We start from the raw sequence: 8,919 nt of genomic DNA, 5'->3' as shown, positions 1-8,919 counted from the left end.
TTCCCTTCCCTGGGGACCCTGCACCCTCAGGAACCACAGCATCTGTGACCATTACTGTACTACATTTTGTTTGCTTTCTTCCTTTGCAACACCAAGAGTTTGTTTGGTTTGAAAAAGAACAGTCTGTTTTTCCTGATTTTTAACTGAACACATTATTGTGGGACATTCACGTAAGCATCCAACAAGAAATAAAATAACCTGTCATCTTACCACCAAGAAATGGCCTGTGCTGACATTTCGGTGATTACCCTCCCAAGCCTTTTTAGCTCTTTGTGTATGTGTACGGGTGTTCCACAGTCTTTGTAAACCAGCCAGACATCACAGGCCACACACTGAAACTATAGAGTTTTGATATGAGACTAGATTCCCTGCTTCACAAATTTCCTCTGGGTTCTGTCTTGCAAATTTTGAAGAATAAAATCCACAGAAGGGAAGAGTTAATGGAGCAGGGTTTATTTAAGCAAGAAGAGAGAGAGAAATCCTGCCGTGTGGGGGGGGAGGGGGTGGGGGGAGGAAGTGGAGTGGGTTGGGGGAGGGGTGGGGGTGGCTGATAGCAGAAAAGCCCATTTTGGTGTGCTAGTGTTATGCTCGAATTTGGGACCCCCAAAAGACCACCAGAGACCCAAGATCAATGTAAGCAGCAAAGAGGTGTTTATTGCGAGCTAGCTCGGTCCTCCGCGCACACACAGCAACTGGTGACGCTGAGAGGCCCCGAGCCCAGGGTTTGCAGCAGTTTTATACATTCTTTGGAGAAGGCAGGGACCCCCAAATACATCATAGCAACTCTTAGCAAATCATCACACACCGCGGGAAAATCAAATAACAACTCTAAAACATGATTAGCACATTCCCTGGAGGGAACAAGTTGGGTAGGGGTGATTGGTTACTACAAAAGGGGTATTCATTTGAACTGATTGGTTTAAGCCAAGAGGGGTGTTTCTGCTGAACTACATGGTTTCCCAACACGTTATCAACCACCATAAACTACTGGGACAGGTCATCTGGCATCCCAGGTATTTCCCTGTCTCATGCTGATTGGTGGCTGCTAGGGGGTTGCTATGGGTCCCCACCTAGCCTGACTGAGTCAGGGACACCTAGTGCAGCAGATCTCTCCTGTTATTTGTAGATAAACAACTTAGCTGGGTGGGAATGTGCCTAGGAGTGCTCTGTGGGTCTTTTCAAGGACAAAGGTCATGTCCCTTCCTTGGACAGGCTTTGTTCAGAGGTAGAGGCTGGTTTTTCACTAGCTTTGGAGCTTATATATGGGTCTGGGTAGAGCATGGAGCAAAATCTATATGAAACAGGCATTGCAAACAGCACCAAAATCATTGATCAAAATCCAGAAAACAGGCACTGAAAAAGTATTGAGGCTGTTGCCTTCCTGTAGCTTCCATTTGGGTTTACCCCAGTCTTCCTGTTTTCTACCTCTGGGACAAAACCATTGGCTGGAGGGTTCCCAGGGTGAGCCTCAGGGTCTTCTACATCTGAATGGGCCTTGCTGGTGCTCATTCATGTGCCCAGTGAGCCTGCAAGTTTGGTTTCTGCATTTGAACCAGGACCTCTGTTGGGGCCCAGCACTTCAGATTGCTGACCACTGACTATTCTCATTCACACACAGTAAAGCAGACCCCCCACCCCTGTTCTTAGCTACACCTATACACAGCCAAATGTACCTATTTGGGATACTGCCATCCTGTTCTGTTGTAGCCTTTTGGTAATATTGGGCTGCTGTAACAAAATACCTTAGATGGGGTAATTCTTAAGCAACAGAAATCCGTTGCTCACAGTTCTGGATCTGGGGAGTCTAAGATGAAGTCACCATCAGACTTGTGTCTGGTAAGGCCTCGTGCTTGGCGTTAGAGAGGGTAGCTATTGTGTTCTCAGCTGGAGGGGGCTGGAAGGGGCGCAGCAGCTACCCCACCCTCTCTTCTGAATGCCCTTATCTCAGTCATGAGGCCCGCCTGAGTGCTACCACATTAGGATATTAGGATTCCAAGTGGATTTGGAGGGTGTTAGAAATGACAAGGTGGCGCTACAAATCAAACACCCGCTAGCTGACTAGATGGACAGGTCACCTGTTTATGTACCTAATATAGCGCTGCCCTTTACCCTAATTGGAGGATTCAGGGGTACAATCTACATGATTGGCTAGTTTCAGAATTAGGGTGGCCAACTGAGCTATATCCCTAGCCCCTGAGACTTTATATTTCTCACCAGGGGACACTGACATTCAGATCACAGCCATAGGTGTTTGATTACTCTATAGACAGATGATTCTCCCAACTAGGGATCTCTCAGGAGATTGTTTGCAGTTGGGGGAAGGGGCTTTGTTCACACAGGAGGAAATGAGAGGGTCAAGAGGGTCGGTGCTTTGAACTGTGAATAAATCTGCATCATTAATAATAATATCGTTATTATTATTATTTGTGGAGAGGGGTACTGGGGATGGAGCCCAGGGCCTCCTGCATGTTTGGCAAGTGCTTCTATCACTGAGCTACATCCCCAGCCTGCATCTGTATTCTGAAGAAGGGTGCTAAGAAGAGCTGCTGACCCAGGACCACAGTGGCAGAGTGGGCACACACACAGAACAAAGGTGATGTAACACAGGTTCGTGTGAGGCTGGAGGGTTCTCACCTCACAAATCAGAAAAATGAAGTACACAGAGGACAGAGGAGAGACTCAGTACCAGATTTATCAGGAGCAAGCAAGAAAAGCCCCCACTGCATGGTTGGCATGGTTGCGTTGGGGGCTCTCTGTCTAGGGGTTTTTATGCTGTTTTTTTTTTAAATTTTTTTTAATATTTATTTTTCAGTTTTCAGCGGACACAACATCTTTGTTTGTATGTGGTGCTGAGGATCGAACCTGGGCCGCACGCATGCCAGGTGAGCACGCTACCGCTTGAGCTGAAAGACCCCAGCCCAATAACTTTAGGCCCAGTAATAAATCACCAGGGCTTGCTTCCGCACCTGCACAGACGTCAGATGTATTTTTCAGAAAATCAGTTAAGTGTAACCGATTAAAAGGGAAAAACAGGATGGTTGGGAAAGAGCAGAAGAATAGATTCCAGGGCATGCCTGACTAAACAGGGGCTAATAAGCAGGAATAGAAAAAAAAACAGAATGTTCATATGTAACTGTCATATGGTGTAATTCCAGGAACATAAAATGAAAAATAACTTTACCCTTTAGGTAACCTGTATGTTGGGTTCAAAATAACCAATAAGAAACCTGTTGCTTACCGCACGCGCGAAACCTGCTCCTTGACCCTATAAAAAATCCTGTACCCCAAAGCCCGGTGTGCCAGTTCACCAAAGCTCCGGCTGAGGTTTCGCTGGGCACCCGCAGGCGCCTGTGTATCAATAAATCACCTCTTGCGTTTGCAGCCAGTGCCTCGTGCGTCTTTCTTGGACAGGGAATCGGTGGGTCTTTCATTTGGCGAGCCAGCCAGGAGAACTCCTGTAACCCCGTCCGGATCCCTGCCCGAGGAACACCCGATAACCACTGGGAGGTAAGCTGGCCAGTTCGTGTCATTTTGTGTCTCTCTCTGTCTGGTTGTTATCTTGTTATCTGTTCATGCGCAGCGTCTGTACGATTACGCGTAATCGCTCTGTATTCTGGGCAGCTTGAGAAGGAGTTGACGAACTCTGACTTCTCCCCTGCCACCCTGGGAGACGTCCCAGGGGCTCAGGGAGGCCCATCTTGGGGGGCCTCCAATGTTCTGTAGAGTACACTGTACTCGTGGGTGACGGAGGTGACGGTATCCCTCCTCTCCCTAATCCGTCAGGTACGTTCGGTTTGTGCTCGAGCCGCGCAGCGTTCTCTGTGTCCAGTCTGATATTTGTGTCTGTCTTCTTGCCTTTGCACTTTCTCACTCCATCTAAGACTAACATGGGACAATCTATAACAACTTTAACATCTCGCTTTGACTTTTCTCAAAGCCCTGTCCTCATTATTAAATTAGTGTTAATTGGCTTTAGAGATGGGAACCAAATTTTCAGTCACAAATTTTAACACTCTCAAGGGGACTTTTAAGGAGTCCCCACTCTGCTCTCTTGGGGAAGCCTAGCACTCGAAACAACTGCAAGCAGAGGATGGACTTTTTGGGAGCTGGCTACTAAAAAGTTAGAAAAAAAAAAAAAAATGCCTAATGCCTAAGGTCAAACCAAACTGGAGGAACTGATCCTATGGGTGAAAGATAGGATTAAGGGACTCCCAGCAGCTGCCAGAGCCATTTAGCTCTGGGGAGTTCCCTGGGTCCTTATCTACATCTTAAGGATTAGGCCACCTCTGTTTACTTAAAAAGAAGGGACACTGAATGCAGTAAAGCCAGTCACACTGGGACCCTTGATTTTACACCTATAGTTGCCCCTACGTGAAAACATCTGGTCCACTCATGGGAAAGTCTATGGTGCCATTGATGGGAGTCATAATTAAATGAAAGTTCAAAACCTGGAGAGATATTTTCTTATCTGGTTGTCTGATTGTTTCTTAGGGATAATCTAGGTTAAATGTGTGTCTAAAAAAAATAATAATAATAATTTTTATTGTAACAATCTGGTATCTGAATGGGTTTCTAAAGCATTGCACTATCTTGCAGTTAAAAGTTGGGTTTAAGCAATTGTTTAATTTGATTTCAGATAGTTCATGCTAGAAAACTTAAATACTTGGGATAAAAAAAAAAATTTAAAGAGTTTCAATTTTGAACTGGGTAGCCTGAAAAGAAATTAAAACGTTGGTCTGGCTCATAAAAATGACATTAAATAATTAAATAGTAATAGTCTTAAAAATTTTCAAAGCTTAATTTCAGATATATATGGTAGTGTGTGGGCAAATTTAATGTAACTCAATGCTACTTTAGAAACTTCAAAACAAGCAAAGTGGCTTAGAGGTACTAAAGAAATTTCTTCTGATGGTAGAGATCCTATTTCCAGTTCTATGTGAACAAGTTTTTCTAGTGTAAAAAGATATAAAATTTTAAATTTTGGAAATTGCTTCTTAAATTTGTATCATAATTTTCAACATCTAAACCTGGAAATATAACTTAAGGTTAAAATGTCTTAGGCCTAAAGTGTCTGCTCAAAATAGCAGTTTTTTTCCCTGCTCCTTCCAGACCTTGGTCAGGGCTTAAACTGATATGCAAACAGAAGCAGCTTGGAGCTCAGGCCCAAGGAAAAAAAAAAGGTAAAAGTGTCTTTTTACCTGAACTCAAACTAGACCAAACCAAGAAGTAAATTGTATGGTATTTACTAACTACTGGCCAGTCATCTTTTTTTAGGATTCTTGTTTTTTTTCTTAGATTCTGTATTTTTTTTTGAGCTCGTGATTCTGATCCTGCAGACCTAGGTTAATGATTTTCTGATCAGTAAAGTTTTTTTAAAAAAAAAAACAAAAAAACATTGCAATGGAGATTTCATCTGCAAAAAGCTACGAGGCCTTTATTATTGTTATGTGTGCACACTCTTGTTATGTGTTGTATGTCGGTATGTCTGTATGTGTGTATGTCCATATATCCTACAGTGATATAACAATTGACAGATGAGGAGCGCTCATAAAAAAAAAAAAATTAAAAATAGATCCAAATATCTTTAATTCACGTGATTCAAACGGTTCAATTTAGATTGGGTAAACAGATAAAAGTAAAGATGTCCTCAAAATTAAGCTTATAAGTTTCTCTAGGTGTTCAAAAAGGCCCTAATAAAATGTTAACTCTGCTTAAATTTAAAAGTTTACAAGTATTGTTTCAAAATGTGAACAAAAGGAGGTTTATGTAATTATGGTGTTATTAATGTGTTCATATCTTCCAGGTATACAAGTCTGTAAGGTAGAAGCTTCAAAAGAACATTATATCAAGCTGGTGTTCTAAAGTTGTATGGTAATTTTAGGCTTAAAAAAAAAAAAACATGTTGGAGATTCAATTATATCATTTGTGTTCTATAACTGAACTTGTTATCAATAAGATATGTACGGTTCCATGTTACTTTCTACTCTGAGATACAATTCATGTATTTTTAAGTTAATAAGAGCCTAATCTATGTGAAGGTTTTATTGCAAAACACAAAAGTACATTACTACTTTTCTACAAGAGGTTAAAAGCTTTCAGCCTTTAATTCATGTTTTAGGTGTGATATTATGTTGTGTTAGCTAATGTTCATGTAAACTTGAACAACAATTTATGTAAACTTTGTAAAATGATCAGCTTCAGAACTATAGTACTTGAGATTTATAAAGAGCCCTGCCTTACTTGAAATAAGGCTCTGTCCCATCTCACTACATGTGAAAGTGGCTATGAAAAAAGTAAGCCAGATTTCAGTACAGTTAAAGTTGTGTCCAAAAGTAGGTTTTTGCCAAGATTACTAGGATCTCAAACAGGAAATTATGATGTATAACCCTGCCAAAATTCAAGGTAGCTATTATATAAGCTAAATATGTTTTTACCCTAGTTAGTTTTGTTTTGTAGTTTGCTTATAGATGGTTTAAGGATTGCCTGTTAATGTTTTAAAGAGGTATTGCTTTAAGAACACAACCTGGGTCAACATAAGATAAGGAGTTATCACCTACAGGATAGAGAGATAGACATTAAAGCCCAGTGCTCTTAATATAAGGCTGTTAACTTATTTGCTGGATGTTTAAGATCAAGTTTTTAAAATTAGTTAAATTAAAAGGGCCAAGAAAACCAATATTCGGCTCTTGCCCTCTGAGTCAGTCTGAATCAGGGAATAGGGGACTTCTCCAAAGGGCTCAGCAACTCTAGGCCACATAACCTCCTGAGCAGGGAGATTAATGAGACCGGTGGAGGACAGAAAGCCAATCGGTGCATTTGCTGTAAAGAGGAGGGTCATTAGAAAAGGGAGACATCCCTGATGCTTCTGAGGGAAGCCATATGGTCAAGCAAGGCCTGGACCCATCCTAGCGCAAATGGCACTAGCAGAACTGAAAAGCTGCTATGAAGTTCCCGAGGACTCCCAGGGAAACTCAGCTGACTGTAAACAATAGGTAGAAACAAAAGTCAGTTTGACTTGCTTCATCTTAAACACTTAGCAAAGACAGTCAAAGCCAAAGCACAGCTGTTCCTGGACATCTTAAATGATAATAATAGTTAAATATAACTTCCATAAATAAGTAGACTGGAGGCTACAAAAGAGATTCTTAGACAGAAATGCCTGATAACTGTCAAAGGGACTGCTAGAATAGTTTTAGTCTAAGGCCTTTATTTCTAGCCAACGCAGGTAGGCTTGATGTTTGCTAATATGGTTATCCAGCCCTAAGTAGCAAAATTAAAAATTTCTCTATTAGACACAGAGGTTATACTAATAAAAGGATTTTGCAGGATCAGATGGCATTAAATTATTAAACTATATCTTAAAGAAAAAGACATCTGTAACCCTACATGTTAGTTGTTGTGTTGACATCCCTGACATTTCTGACAATGTGACAAATATCCTTAAAGATTTACCTGCTCAGATGGAAGCCATGTTCTCAGCAACTTTTTCGTGGAAATAATATCCTAGCTCCTAGTTCCTGGTACTGCCTGATAAAAAACATTGTTAATCTTTGTCTTGGCCATTATACTCATTGGCATATTTCTGTGCTGTGGCATTTATTACTGCATCAATATGGTTCCAGTACTAATAAGTTCTTGTTTCTCTTATAGACCACCCATCACTCAAATGGCCCTCCAGCCTATTACTTCTCAATTAGACTTTCATCATGGACCACTCGATAGACCCGATATTTTTAAGGGGGACTCCAAACTGCTTGCCCCACGCCGTCCCTTTTCAGCCTGAAGAAGCCAGAAAGATTCTCTTCGTCCCCCTTCCTCACAGCAGTAAGGAGTTCCCAAATTAAAAAAAAAAAAAAAAAATGAAGCCAGATTTAAAGTTAGGTAGTCAGTGTAGTTAGATAAATCGGGGGTCTAATATCAAGTGACCAAGTCTATCACTGTCTTAGAGAAATCTCTCTCTTCCCTCGCAGAAGTCGTACTACAAAATAGAAGGGGATTAGATCTGTTATTCCTTAGAAAAGGTGGTCTCTGTGTGGTTTTAAAGAAACAATGTTGTTTTTACGCTGACCATACAGGGGTAGTCCGGGAAACTATGAAAAAGGTCACTGAAAGGCTGGCCAAAAAAAAAAAAAAAAAATTTGAGGCTCAACAAGGATGGTTTGAACACTGGTTTAACAAATCCCCATGGTTAACTACTTTGCTATCCACCATAGCGGGACCTTTAGTTATTCTGCTAATAATCCTAACGTTTGGACCCTGCATACTCAATAGATTGGTGCAATTCATGAGAGAGAGACTTTCTATAATCCAAACTATGGTTCTAACTCAACAGTACCAGTTGCTTAAACAACAAACAGGGTCACACACAAGCTTAATCCAAGAACCTGAGCAAGCAGAACAATGGATATAAGATTCTATCCATGATAAAGAAAAAGGGGGGAATGAAAGACCCCAGCCCAATAACTTTAGGCCCAGTAATAAATCACCAGGGCTTGCTTCCGCACCTGCACAGACGTCAGATGTATTTTTCAGAAAATCAGTTAAGTGTAACCGATTAAAAGGGAAAAACAGGATGGTTGGGAAAGAGCAGAAGAATAGATTCCAGGGCATGCCTGACTAAACAGGGGCTAATAAGCAGGAATAGAAAAAAAAACAGAATGTTCATATGTAACTGTCATATGGTGTAATTCCAGGAACATAAAATGAAAAATAACTTTACCCTTTAGGTAACCTGTATGTTGGGTTCAAAATAACCAATAAGAAACCTGTTGCTTACCGCACGCGCGAAACCTGCTCCTTGACCCTATAAAAAATCCTGTACCCCAAAGCCCGGTGTGCCAGTTCACCAAAGCTCCGGCTGAGGTTTCGCTGGGCACCCGCAGGCGCCTGTGTATCAATAAATCACCTCTTGCGTTTGCA

The 8,919-nt window shown here is 41.4% G+C and overlaps 1 long non-coding RNA gene across 2 annotated transcripts; it reads left to right on the top strand.

Moving 5' to 3' along the window:
• The first annotated feature begins 2,907 nt into the window (after positions 1–2,907).
• Positions 2,908–8,919, top strand: LOC139705401 (uncharacterized). Of its 2 annotated transcripts, XR_011707279.1 has the most exons (3): positions 2,908–3,507; positions 5,804–5,871; positions 7,651–8,919. It is a non-coding gene; the product is annotated as an uncharacterized lncRNA (long non-coding RNA). The 2 variants fall into 2 exon arrangements; XR_011707278.1 differs by lacking the exon at positions 5,804–5,871.

The sequence above is a fragment of the Marmota flaviventris genome, chromosome 4, assembly GCF_047511675.1.
Source record: "Marmota flaviventris isolate mMarFla1 chromosome 4, mMarFla1.hap1, whole genome shotgun sequence".
NCBI lineage: Eukaryota > Metazoa > Chordata > Mammalia > Rodentia > Sciuridae > Marmota > Marmota flaviventris.
Note: the sequence above shows the minus strand (reverse complement) of the source record. Positions and strands in the feature narration are given on the sequence as shown.